We start from the raw sequence: 14,037 nt of genomic DNA, 5'->3' as shown, positions 1-14,037 counted from the left end.
AAGCGTACACGCCTGTCGACTGACAGCGCTGACAGGCTGACGCTTATCAAGATGAATAAAGCCTGGATTTTTCCGCATTTCCATTCTCCACCAGGTGAAAGAAGCTGAACCTGAATAATGTATGCACTCCTCCTCCTCATTGTCCTCCTTCTCCTCCTCTTTGTACAGCAGAGGAAACTGGCTATTTTTTTGCCAGGGCCAACTGGCTCTGGCTATAGTACTCTATGTATTTAATTTTTCTGGAGGGCCAACTACCCTGTCCTCTGTTTTAAACAATTTTTGGGAGTGCCACATACAGCCATAGCAGCCTCCACACGTCGTCTTTTTAGCTGCCTTCACACGTTGTCTCCATTGCTACCTCCACACGTCATTGCCATAGCTGCCTCCAAAAGTAGTCCATATAGCTGCCTCCATACATGGTCCCCTTATCAAACAAGCTGTGTCAGGGAGAATTTTGATTGTTTTCATGGCTTCCATGTTAACTTTGTCGCCACCCTGCTGTGTAATCCACAAAATATACTGGCAAACTTTTATCATTTACCAATATTATTTCAGCGCTTCTTGCGCATCTGTTTACATTTCCCTCACCCGCCAGAACCCAAACTTATAAGAATGCTACTACACTTGATCTTATACAAAAGGTTCTTAGAAGTGCTGTTTGGGGAGTAGCCTAGAGACAGGGGCTTGGATTGGCGAAAGCTCGCCTGGCAGCGGAGCGCCAGCTCCATCCCAAGATCCAACTAACATAGTTTTAACTGCAGCACCTTTAATCTACTACTAGTTCACTGCCTCCATACATGGTCCCCTTATCAAACGAGCTGTGTCAGGCAGAATTTTGGGTTGTTTTCATGGCTTCCTCATCAAACTTGTTAACTTTGTCGCCACCCTGCTGTGTAATCCACAAAATATACTGGCAAACTTTTATCATTTACCAATATTATTTCAGCGCTTCTTGCGCATCTGTTTACATTCCCCTCACCCGCCATATCCTAAACTTATAAGAATGCTACTACACTTGATCTTATACAAAAGGTTTTTAGAAGTGCTGTTTGGGGAGTAGCCTAGAGACAGGGGCTTGGATTGGCGAAAGCTCACCTGGCAGCGGAGCGCCAGCTCCATCCCAAGATCCAACTAACATAGTTTTAACTGCAGCACCTTTAATCTACTACTAGTTCACTGCCTCCATACATGGTCCCTTTATCAAACGAGCTGTGTCAGGCAGAATTTTGGGTTCTTTTCATGGCTTCCTCATCAAACTTGTTAACTTTGTCGCCACCCTGCTGTGTAATCCACAAAATATACTGGCAAACTTTTATCATTTACCAATATTATTTCAGCGCTTCTTGCACATCTGTTTACATTCCCCTCACCCGCCAGAACCCAAACTTATAAGAACGCTACTACACTTGATCTTATACAAAAGGTTCTTAGAAGTGCTGTTTGGGGAGTAGCCTAGAGACAGGGGCTTGGATTGGCGAAAGCTCGCCTGGCAGCGGAGCGCCACCTCCATCCCAAGATCCAACTAACATAGTTTTAACTGCAGCGCCTTTAATCTACTACTAGTTCACTGCCTCCATACATAGTCCCCTTATCAAACGAGCTGTGTCAGGCAGAATTTTGGGTTGTTTTCATGGCTTCCTCATCAAACTTGTTAACTTTGTCGCCACCCTGCTGTGTAATCCACAAAATATACTGGCAAACTTTTATCATTTACCGATATTATTTGAGCGCTTCTTGCCCACCTCCTTTGGTTCCTCTCTGCCACCCATTGGTTTTAAGCCTGAGTCCTTTTGGGGTATGTTGCCAAGACACTCTCTAGCCTGCCGCTGCTGCCGCTGCCTCTGCATAGTCCCCTATAGTGTCAGGGTCAATTATTGGATGTTTTAGATGCTATCTAGCCTCATTCTGTCACCCTGTCATGGCCATGCTGTTGCCCATAATTTTGGCATAATGGTGCGATTAAGCAGCCTCAGAGGCATCCATGCATGCTGCCCCTGCTGTTTCCTGTCCATTTCCGTGGTGTTTCCATCCTTTTCTGAGGATCCCAGGTGCTTGGCCAAGCTTCCCTGTGCAGATCCTTGGTCCCCTTGAAAAATGCTCGAGTCTCCCATTGACTTCAATGGGGCTCGTTATTCGAGACGAGCACTCGAGCATCGGGAAAAGTTCGTCTCGAATAACGAGTTCCCGAGCATTTTAGTGCTCGCTCATCTCTAATTATAACATAAAAAAACAGGGGTCACATGGATACATACATAGGATCTGGCCTCTGGATGTAACCGGCGGGGTCCTTCACCCTCCCTAGCGTAGTAATATGAAAATTCGCCGCCTGCAGAGAGCGTGCAGACATGGAGACAGGAACGCCATGTGCAGGCCCACTCCCCACCATCCACTCCACTGGCTATCCGGCCGCTCCCGCACTTCACGCCCCTCCATGCCCCCCTAGTGCGAAGGTGTCGGATTGGGGAAAATAATCGCAAGTGCTAGCAATACGTTAGCATTTGCGATTATTTCAGGGCTTCTATGCCGTTGTGCAGAAGCCCTGATAAATATCCCCGATTTCTCCTAACAATTCATACAATGTGCAGGTACTTTCATAGTTCATAGTTTCTACGGTTGAAAAAAGACACTTGTCCATCAAGTTCAACCAAGGAAGGGAAGGGATTGGATGAGGAAGGGATTTAGGGGAAACAATTCTATATAACATAACCATCAATGTTATTTAGGTGTAAAAAGGCATCTAGACCCTTCTTGAAGCTATCCGCTGTCCCTGCTGTGACCAGCGCCTGAGGCAGGCTATTCCACAGATTGACAGTTCTCATAGTAAAAAAGCCCTGTCGCCTCCGGTGATTAAACCTTGATTTCTCCAAACGGAGACAGTGCCCCCTCGTCTTTTGATTTGATCTAATCTGAAACAACTTACCACCATATTTTTTGTATGGACCATTCATATATTTAAATAAATTAATCATGTCCCCTCGTAGTCGTCTCTTTTCCAGACTAAATAAATCTAGTTGTTTTAATCTTTCCTCATAACTGAGACCCTCCATACTTGGGAAAACAAACCTGAAGATTGCTGTTTATTAAGGAAGATGACAGTGGCTCTTTATCCCTTCAGCCCGCTCCCTCCTCCCTCCCATTGTAGTTGGCAGTCAATTTGCTTGTTATGTGGGTATTGCAGAATGTACAGTAGCACAGACTCATACAAATGTTACTTTAAGAACAATACGCCTACTACAAGTTGGCTAAAGTGTGTAAACACAATGTTCAATGGAAGTGGCATAATATTTTTTTTATACTTGTTCCACGGCTTTTTGTGTTTTGTTTTTCATTTGCTTGGCTGACAATACAATACCCGCTGTTTCATAACAGAGTAATATTAAATACATTATTTAGATCAATATTTTTAATCACTATTTGTAAAGCCAAATTAAAAGCAGTTTATTTATTTTATTAAAAAACATATTTTACCACATGTCATCTCTGTGAGCCACAATTAGAGAGTAACCCTTGAATTTACTACAGCCTTGAGATGGCCAATGGAGGATCCCCTTAACTAGACATCCACCAGACACTAAATGATGGTGTTTTTAAAGGGAACCTACCACCACAAATCTACCTATAAAGGTAGATTGGGTGGTAGGTGGATTAATGGGACGTGAGGATAGCCCTTTTAAGGGCTAATCCTCACGTCCCTGCACTTTTTTAATAACTTTAATGTGGTATTTATTCAAATTTACTTATGCGGCTACCGGGGCGTGGAGTAGCCGCATATGAGATTACATGAGGCGGCTACTCCACGCCCCGGTAGCCATTTTACCCCTCCTACTCACCCATCTTCGGCGCGCAGCTACGTCCGGCGATCCTGCCGTCTGCGCATGCGCAGAAGAGCAGGCCCGCGCCTGTTTCGGAGTTGTGACCGCGCAGGCGCGGGCCTGCTCTTCTGCGCATGCGCAGACGGCAGGATCGCCGGACGAGGGCGCGCAGCTACGCGGAGCTGCGCGCCGAAGATGGGTGAGTAGGAGGGGTAAAATGGCTACCGGGGCGTGGAGTAGCCGCCTCATGTAATCTCATATGCGGCTACTCCACGCCCCGGTAGCCGCATAAGTAAATTTGAATAAATACCACATTAAAGTTATTAAAAAAGTGCAGGGACGTGAGGATTAGCCCTTAAAAGGGCTATCCTCACGTCCCATTGATCCACCTACCACCCAATCTACCTTTATAGGTAGATTTGTGGTGGTAGGTGCCCTTTAAAGGGGTTGTCCACTTTCAGCAAACAGTTGACTTTGTCATACAATGTAGTTTATGCATCAATTTCTCACAGTTTTGTAAGTGTCTGCTTGATGTCATTCTACAGGAAGCTTCATTGTTTACTTCCTTTGGATAAAAATCGGTCCCTGGTCATGTGATGTGACACAGGTGCAAATCGTGTTATATCACAGAGAGTAATCAGAGCTGTGTGTTATAATGATCTGTGCACCTGTGTGACATCACATGACCAGGGACAAATTTTTATCCACAGGAAGTAAACAGTGAAGCTTCCTGTTGAATGACAGCAAACAGAGATCTAGAAAACAGTGAGAAATTGATACTGATAGTGTATTGGAAAATTGTACAACAATTCTTTGCACAAACAATAGCAACTTTTTTCTGATAGTGGAAACCCCTTTAAATTAACTATAAGTTTTCAACAGTCTACATCCATGCACAAACATTTATACACTATTTCACACATACATTTATTATATACATATCATATACACATGCATACACTACATACAAATTTGTACATTTTTACATGCACACGTATCGTATAAACAACATATACACATCAAATGCACACATACATAGATATATACAGTATATATACCACATATACACATGCATACAGTAAAAAACACCATATAGACAGAAAAAGCATATAAACACATACACATACATAAAAGCATACGCACACAGTGGTGTAACGATCGCGGTCGCAGCAGGTGCAACTGCGACCAGGCCCGGCAATTGTCGGGGCCCGCAGTCTGAGGCATAACAGCAGCAGTAGCCGCATAGCACAAGGGCCCGCCTTCTCCCGCAGCCGGCCGCCCACCCTGCACATCCTATCCGCGGACGGTCCACCCCATCTGCGTCGACAATGTCATCTGTTGCCACCCGTTTCCATCTACAAATTGCACATGTTGTATCAGTCTGATGAATAGACCACACTGGAAATGATGACGAAGAAACCAGATCTTCGTGGCCAACATGGATTTATTCATCCAGTTGTTGTGATAATCCTTTATGAATGTGGATTACTGATAGACCGATGGGCCAGAGAATACCAGTATAGCAACTGGTTTACATGACACGCCAATCTGTTGTGCTCTACACTCAACCAAATACGGTGGGCAGACCTACCCCAGGGGACCTTCAGGTTTTTTCCATTTTTTACACAGTGGGATGACATTTTTCCAGTCCAGTATTAGAATTTGCATCATTGGCCCTAATGACTTGGGCACTGAGAACCTACACCCTCATAGTTAGTGTCCGATCCTATGGAAAGGCAATTATGCTGGATTCTGCCTAGCCATGACATTCCCAACTACCATACTCAACCTTTGAGGATGATATATGGGGAGGGGGATAGTCATCTGTAGATCCAGTGCAAAGCAAAAAAAACAAGTGCTCGTATAGACCGTGAACAAAAAAAAGCCTATATGTTCTTGATCCTGTTGCTAAACTGGTAATATATCACTACTATTATCTCACTGGTAGAGAAGACTATTGGAGACAAAAGATAATAGTGATTATAAAAACTTCTACTAAAAAGTCGTCATCCCTGGAGCAAATAAATAACAGGATATAGAATCTCCATTTACCATACTAATTCACTGTGGCAGGTCACGTTTAAGATACAGTGAAACCCAAAACGCGTGCAGTAAAAGTTTGTAGCATGGAGACACTGATCCCTAGATCTTAGCTCAGGACCATCATCAAGTCATTTTACTAAAATGATTTATGCTGCTTTCCCCGTGCTCTACACAGCAGGGGTTATTTGAAGTGCAGAAAATACATATATTATTTCTCTGAATAAAAGTACTTTTCTCTGTAGTAAAACCACTAGACCGCTATCCAGCATCCTTCTCTGGAGCACAACATAAAATCAATTGAGCATCTTTCCCATGGGTCGGTTTCATTGTGAATCTTCATTAGAATGGTAAAAACAAGCAACCTGAGCACTTGAACATGAGGATGCTGAAAATCATTTTGATAAAAAGGTGGAACACAGTGAAGCAATTTACAGTCAGAGGCATTTAACAGATGATATCCACTGATCTTGGTCAACCCCTTAGAAGTGAATGTTGGTCATACATCGATGGAGGAATTAGGAGATAAGTTACTTGAGGTGTCCTCCTGCAGTCTTGGATGTGGTGCGTTCAGTGCTATTATTAAACTTCCTGGGATCGTGTGACCTCCTTGTTCGGAGGTGTGGACAGGGCTGGATTATCATTGGAGGTCCTGTTCTGCGATTGTTCCTATAAAGCTATAATGATAATCCAAAGTGAGTTTATAGCTGTAGTTTGGGCACTCAGCCTCTTAACAGTTCACCATCACTGCTCTGGGGTCGGGAAGTAAGAGTTCTCCTTACATAGTGTGAAGTATTGTTATATGTTTAATGCAAATGTTATTATTTTTCATATACTTGCTAAATGCTGAAAACTAAGATGAGGCCAGACTATGGATGAAGATTGATAACACTCTGTTGTGCAGTGAAAGAATGTGGCCTTGGCTGATTAACGATACTGCCCACTACAAGAAGAAACATCCTTAGTTTCTGCGATTATCATATTATAATTTACTAACCAATGAACTACAGACATTACTTCTTATCTTTGGCTAACTACGCCAGGTCCAGCCCACTGAAGGTTTCTGTAAAATTCTTTGTGACGTGAATAAAGTTTACACATCTGCCTAAGCCTTGTAGAGGATCAGTTGTCGACAGAGATTGAGATATTATACCATGCTTCCTTGCTGTAATTTCTTTGAGCTCAGCTCTGTTTTATTAATAATTAGAGAATCTGAGGTTGTGTAAACAGGGGCAGAACTTGACAATAGACTGCCACTTAAGGCCACCGTGTAGGCATCTGGAGACTTATAGCCATTGATGCTCTACTAGGGGGATTCTGGGAAAAGTTTTCCAGGATGGGATAAGGAAAACCACGCCTCTCTTAGCTACATTTAGCTACAAGGTAGAGTTTCTAATCGCTCATACAATATACTGCAATACTACAGTAAATGGCAACTAATGAATTGCTGTATTCTGAACACTAAACACGGCTTAGCTCACCACCAAATGGATGGATAGAATAAAAACATAAATTAGATGTTCCATGATAAGAATTAAAATCAGTACCAATGTGCGACTTTCTTCCTGGTTGGGTGTGTGACCCATACTGCTTTTTGCTTTTTCAAAAGCTTTGGTGAAAGAAAGCTATTTTATCCACATTTGTCAGTAAATTCAAGCACCCAGTGAATGACTTCACAACAGGGAAAGTTCCTTGCTGCTTGCCAGTGTATCCAGTGTCAGTGTGTGTATGAATACCCTCATATAAACAAACTTCTTGTTGTATATGTATATATTTTGTTGATAATGCAAGTATATACCAACAGAAAGAAGAGAAATATAGATATTTTTACTAATTTCAGAGAAACTGAAATATCACATGGTCATAAGTATTCGGCCACTTGGATTAGTATTGAGTAGAAGCATATTTTGAGCTAGTACAGCCATTGGTCTTCTTGGGAATTATGCCTTTTCATACCTGGGTTTGGAGATCCTCTGCCTCTTCCTTTCAGATGATCTCCAGTTCCCTCAGGTTGGATGGTGAACATTAGTGGAAGCCATTTTCAAGTCTCTCCAGAGATGCTCAATTGGGTTTAGGTCATGGCTCTGGCTGGGTCAGTCAGGAATGGTCACACAGTTGTTCTGAAGCCTCTGCTTTGATATTTTAGCATGCTTAGGGTCACTGTCTTGCTCGGAGGAAAACCTTTGGCCCAGTCTGAGGTCCAGAGAACTCTGGAAGAGGTTTTCATCCAGGATATCTCTGTACTTGGTCACATTCATCTTTCCTGCAATTTCAATCCGTCGTCCTGTCCCTGACCCCAAAACATGATGCTGCCACCACCATGTGTCACTGTTGGCATTGTATATGGCAGGTGATGAGCAGTGCCTGGTTTTCTCCACACAGTGATAGTTGACCCTGTGGAACTTTCTCCCTACTACATCTCTAGAGATTTTGGGGTTCTTCTTACCTTTCTCCAGTTTAATTAAACACAACTGACATCCAATGAAGGAATAGAACCATCTCAATAAGGATCAGAAGGAAGTGAAATATAAATCTCACAGGAAAAGGTCTGAATACTTATGACCATGTGATATTTCAGCAAAAATATAATAATAATCTTTTTTAAATATAGCACCATCATATTCCATAGCAATTTACAAATCAGTGATGATGGGGTGTAAAGTGTACATTACAGAAAAAATGGGCACCTAAAGGGGCGTGTTAGTGGTTAGTCAGAGTTTGCGCCACATTTATTACTAACGTGCGCCACAATTCTGCAGCATGAACAAAGTGCACCAAAAAAATGGTGCACACTTACTGAGCAGGTCAGGGGGTGCAAGATTAATGAACACTGTGCGCCATTTTTGATTGATCTGGCGTAAATTGTACATTTCAAGGGCAAACAGCTGCATCTGCTTCATAATATGCTGCCTGCATAGGACACTATGTAAAATTTACTCAGCTCCTCCGGATCTATAACATGCTGCCTGCAGATAGGACACTAAGGAAAATTTACTCAGCTCCTCCTGATCTATAACATGCTGCCTGCAGATAGGACACTAAGTCAAATTTGCTCAGCTCCTCCTGCTTTATAACATGCTGCCTGCAGATAGGACACTAAGTAAAATTTGCTCAGCTCCTCCTGGTCTATAACATGTTGTCTGCAGATGGGACACTATGTAAAATTTGCTTAGCTCCTCCTAGTCCATAATGTGCTGCCTGCAGATAGGACACTATGTAAAATCTGCTCAACTACTCCTGGTTTATAACATGCAGCTTGCAAATAGGACACTGTAAAATTTGCTCAGCTCCTCCTGCTCTATAACCTGCTGCCTGCAGATAGGAAACTAAGTAAAATTTGCTCAGCTCCTCCTGGTCTATAACATGCTGCCTGCAGATAGGACACTTTGTAAAATCTGCTCAACTCCTCCTGGTTTATAACATGCAGCTTGCAGATAGGACACTAAGTAAAATTTGCTCAGCTCCTCCTGGTCTATAACATGCTGCCTGCAGATAGGACACTTTGTAAAATCTGCTCAGCTCCTCCGGATTTATAACATGCAGCTTGCAGATAGGACACTATGTAAAATTTGCTCAGCTGCTCCTGTTCTATAACTTGCTGCCTGCAAATAGGACATTATGTACAATGTGATCAGCTGCCCCTGGTCTATAACATGCTGCCTGTAGATAGGACACTATGTACAATCTGCTCAGCACATTGAGTTATATAAGAAAATGCTTGTAAATAAGACAACACATTAACAGCTTCATCTTCTTCTTGTTATGACTGTTGTCTTACACTTTTTATTGTTATACAATGAACCTGGCTAATATCCCTGGAGGTGGGAGGCCATTTAATACAGGGGCAGGCAGGACCAAACAAAGCACCTTTTAATTCTAGCTTCTCATTGGGGATTCAACTCCAAGATTTCCCTGTGCCCTAATAAGGTGTAAGAAGCCCCCCTAAATGTGTCTTACATAATAAAAACATTACACATAGCCTTAAAGTATTAGATGATGCATCCCATTTCTTGTTTGTTACTACGTATGGTAATAAGACTTTGATGGGCGTGTGTAGACTTTGTGTGCGTTAGACATGGGGAATTCCATATTCCTTTTCTTCACCTGCCCTAATTATGCCATTAAGCTGAAATTATTGAAAGTACCTAACCAGGAGGACGGAGGGAAGAAGAGGAGGCGTCTCAGAGCCTTCATGTTCTGCATGCCAGAAGATTACAGGGAAAAAACACAGACTTCTTTCTGCCTTTCCAAATGTAGTGATCCTAATCAGGGGGTCATTAAATTCTTTTTGTTAATCCCTGCAGAATCCATTTGTCTTCCCGGGCTCTTCTGTCTTTCATCCCAGGAGCCAGAGACTCTTCCTTTGACTCACTTACCTGGCTGGATGAGAAGTTCCATCGTTTCTCAGAACTATACTGTGGCGTATTTTCCATGGCGTGCTAGAGAGATAACGTATTGTGATGTAAAAATGGAATCTACATACCAGTAAACACCTTTGCCCCAGCTAGGTCATAGAACTTGCCTCCTGTTTTCCTTTGGGGATTTCCACATATCATTTTAATCCTTGAAAATGGAAAATCTTCATGTTTTTCATGTACACTACACACTTTTCTGTAGGGGGAATTTTGGAAATGGATAAAAGTGTATTTATATGGGAGAATACACCCCCTACTGGTCGCCAAATAGACAGATTGCATTACAGGCTTTGTGAAACATCAAACAATATAGCAAAAACTTACATCCTTTAATGTTGATACGATGCATTGATGTATAGCTAATAAACTTTTTAATATGTACAAAAAATTTTACGGATGGTTTATTACTGGTCTGGTTTTTATAATTGTTTAGATTACTTCTTTGACCAACTATGAACTTGGCCAAGGGATGCATGGTTCCTGAGCTGGCAGAGGGGAAAAACCTTATGACAGACACCTCTGCCCTCTTCGGACGGCTCTGTATGTGGGTCATCCCAATGAGAGCATAGGATAAGTTATCCCTTCCCTCCAAAATTGTTAGGTGTTAAAAAAGCTGTTCTTTAAGGGTTTGCTTTCAGCAAATAATAGATATTGTTCGTGTAATAAGTGATACAATTAACCAATATACTTTCTGCATCAATTCCTCACTGTTTTTATAGATCTTTGCTTGCTGTCATTCAACAGGAAGCTTTACTTCCTGTGGATAAAAACGGCTCCAAGGTCATGTGATGTCACACAGGAGCACAGCTCACCATAAATCTCAGATGATTTATGTGCTGTGATTCTAACCAGCTGTGCACCCGTGTGACATCCAGGGTTTCAGCAGGCCCCTGGGCAACACAGCCTCAGTGGGCCCCTGTGCCGTGGCAGCATTAAAAATTCAGAAATATGAACAGTCTCCTGTTCCTTAAACTATTCCATAGTTTATCATATCAAACAGCCCTTCATGCTTATTTTGTATAAAGCCCGCCTATGGATTCCTTATCTACAGCCTTATGAGGGCCCCCCAGCAGCCTGGACCCTGGCACTTGCCTGGGTCTGCCCAGTGCTGGTGTTGGCCCTGGTGACATCACATGACCAGGGACCATTTTTTTCATGACAGGAAGTAAGCAATTAAGATCTCTACAGAATGACAGCAAGCAGATAAAACTGTGAGGAATTGATACAGAAATTATATTGTGAAATTGTATAACTTTTCATTACACAGATAAGATCAATTATCTCCTGGAAGTGTATCACCCTTTTAAGTATATTGAAAACTTCAGAAGGTCTCCTGACAATTAGTTGATCAAAAATAGAACCAATGTTGTGATTGCAGCTGAAACCTGAAGAGGAAACCAGTAGCAATTGTTACGTTTTTCTACAGTGCATTGCGCGGGGTCCTTTGAAAACGGTGCTATAGCCATGTACGGTAATATGAAAACTCCAGTTCCTCCTTCATAAAGAAAGATGTTCTTTCTAGACACTCTCAGATCCAGAATATACTGGATGTAAACGTGTGTGTCAATAGATATCCCCCAGCAAGCCAGTAATTTAACCAAACACACTAAGTGGTCGGCATTGGCACCCTGATACAGAATCAAATCTTTATTATTTATGCAAATTAGACTCAGTTACTCCTGTGTACATCACACAGGGTGCTCCTTGCTCCCTTTTGTCGCGATTATGAATGACTCCTGTGTGCTCCAGTACCCCTCCCATACACCTGCCCGAGAGCCCGGTGACGTCACTGGCGTAACCATTATAATATATGATGGGAATAAGCCTTCAACTAACAAGTATGAAAGCCGTAATTGTTATCACCATGTAGCCTGCACCTACAGTACCATATGGGAAACTTATGCAATATATATGGTCTACGGCAGTGATGGCGAACCTTTTAGAGACCAAGTGCCCAAACTACAACCCAAACCCACTTATTTATGACATAGTGCTAACATGCCCATTGTTCTAGCCTGCCTGTTGTTCTAGCTTCCAATCGTGTCAGTGTCCTGAGGACCCCAATACAGGAGATGGAGGACTAATTCAATGTATGCTGTACAGGAAGAATTTTTGAGCCTGAAGAAGAAGCTACAATGAGTATTTAGATCTAAAAGCAAGATTTAAAATAGCATTGAGCATGACAAGTCCTGGGCTGCCTAGGAGTGCAAGTAGATACCTTTAGTTCTCTTTGGTGATGGCCTGGGTGCCCACAGAGAGGGCTGTGAGTGCCTCCTTTGGCACCCTTGCCATAGGTTCGCCACCAGTAGTCTACAGGTTGGCTCCAGTGTGTTCCTGTGCTTGTTCTCAAATTTGGCGTAAAGGAGAACCAGAAGTCCTAAAAGTGATGATATGTCCACAACAGACTCCAGATCTCATTGTAGAATCTATCAAAGACTGAAGGATTTGAACTAGTCTACATCCACAAATCTATGGTTACTTCTCCGAGATGGTTGGAAAAACCTCCCTGATATTTTCCTACAAGTCAACGTAGAAGGACGGTTGATGTTTTAAAGGAAAAGGGTGGTCACGCCAAATATTGATCTACACTATCAAAGAATACATTTCAACCTAATTATTCTATACTTGCCTACAATGTTTGCCCTATATTCTACTACCCCTGCTTTTATGTTTACAGAGAAAAAGATGTGGTGAACTACTAAATATATATTTGATTATCCAACATTTCACATTGTTTTATAAAAAATTACTGAAGGTACCTAACCAGGAGGACGAGGAGCCACAATTGATTTATATAATTTAGGTGTCACTACCAACAAGGACATCAAGTTACGAGTAATCGTCTTTAATATAAAAGCTCTATTATCTCATAAGAAGTTTACCATTGTTGATTGATGGGTGGTGAAGCATAGCAAATTACATGAATGTCCATCCCCAGGCTTTCTTGGCTTGCATAGTTTTTTGCCGTCCCAATGAAGGTGGTAGTCTGTGAACATGCTTAAGAATCTTGTGGTTTATCCATTAGTTTATGATTTCCTATATTTACAGACCTTTCCTCTCTCCCGGCAACAAATGGATCACATATCAGTTCCCTTGTGGTCATACCAAGGACTTTATAAATATTTATGATTATTCTTTCCTGTCGGTTCTCTGCCCTTTGGACCCACCTCATAGCTAGAGTCCCGTACAGACATTTAACTCAATTATTTCTGGGCCTCTGTGATGTAAAATTAGATTCCTATCTCTTGAAGATTTAACCCCAGTATAATAAAGCACCTGGTGGGGACGCCAGGAGCGTTTGCTCTGGATTAAATGTTTATTTTTGTATTCTTTTTGAAAATTATGTTAATTTCCTGGGAATGGTGCAAAAGATTTGAGGATAACATTTTTTGAGAAGTCTTTCAATGTACAAGGTGGAAGAAAATCTTGATCATGGTATTTTATAAATTGAACCCTTTTAATTTTTTGTCACTACTAGTTATCGGTTTTCAGTCAAGGTGAGAAGATGCCGAACTTTTTGCAACTGAGGTCCAACCTAAAATTCCTTGGTCACTTCACGATGCAAAATCTGTTCTTGCTTAGAAAATATGTAATGCTCAGTACGAGACTAGAATATGTTGACTCAGGCTACTGTATTAGTGGTGAGAAAACTTTTCTTGCTATTCAAGGAAAATATTATAAAATTAATTACCGGTATTCCTGGTGCATTACTCCATGGTTCTTGTGCCCAGTGGTAATGGTGTCCAAAGATTTATTGGGTCATTTTATGA

Source organism: Engystomops pustulosus, chromosome 6 (genome assembly GCF_040894005.1).
Source record: "Engystomops pustulosus chromosome 6, aEngPut4.maternal, whole genome shotgun sequence".
In the NCBI taxonomy this organism is placed as follows: Eukaryota; Metazoa; Chordata; class Amphibia; order Anura; family Leptodactylidae; genus Engystomops; species Engystomops pustulosus.
The sequence above is the reverse complement of the archived record's forward strand: the minus strand, read 5'-3'. Positions refer to the sequence as shown.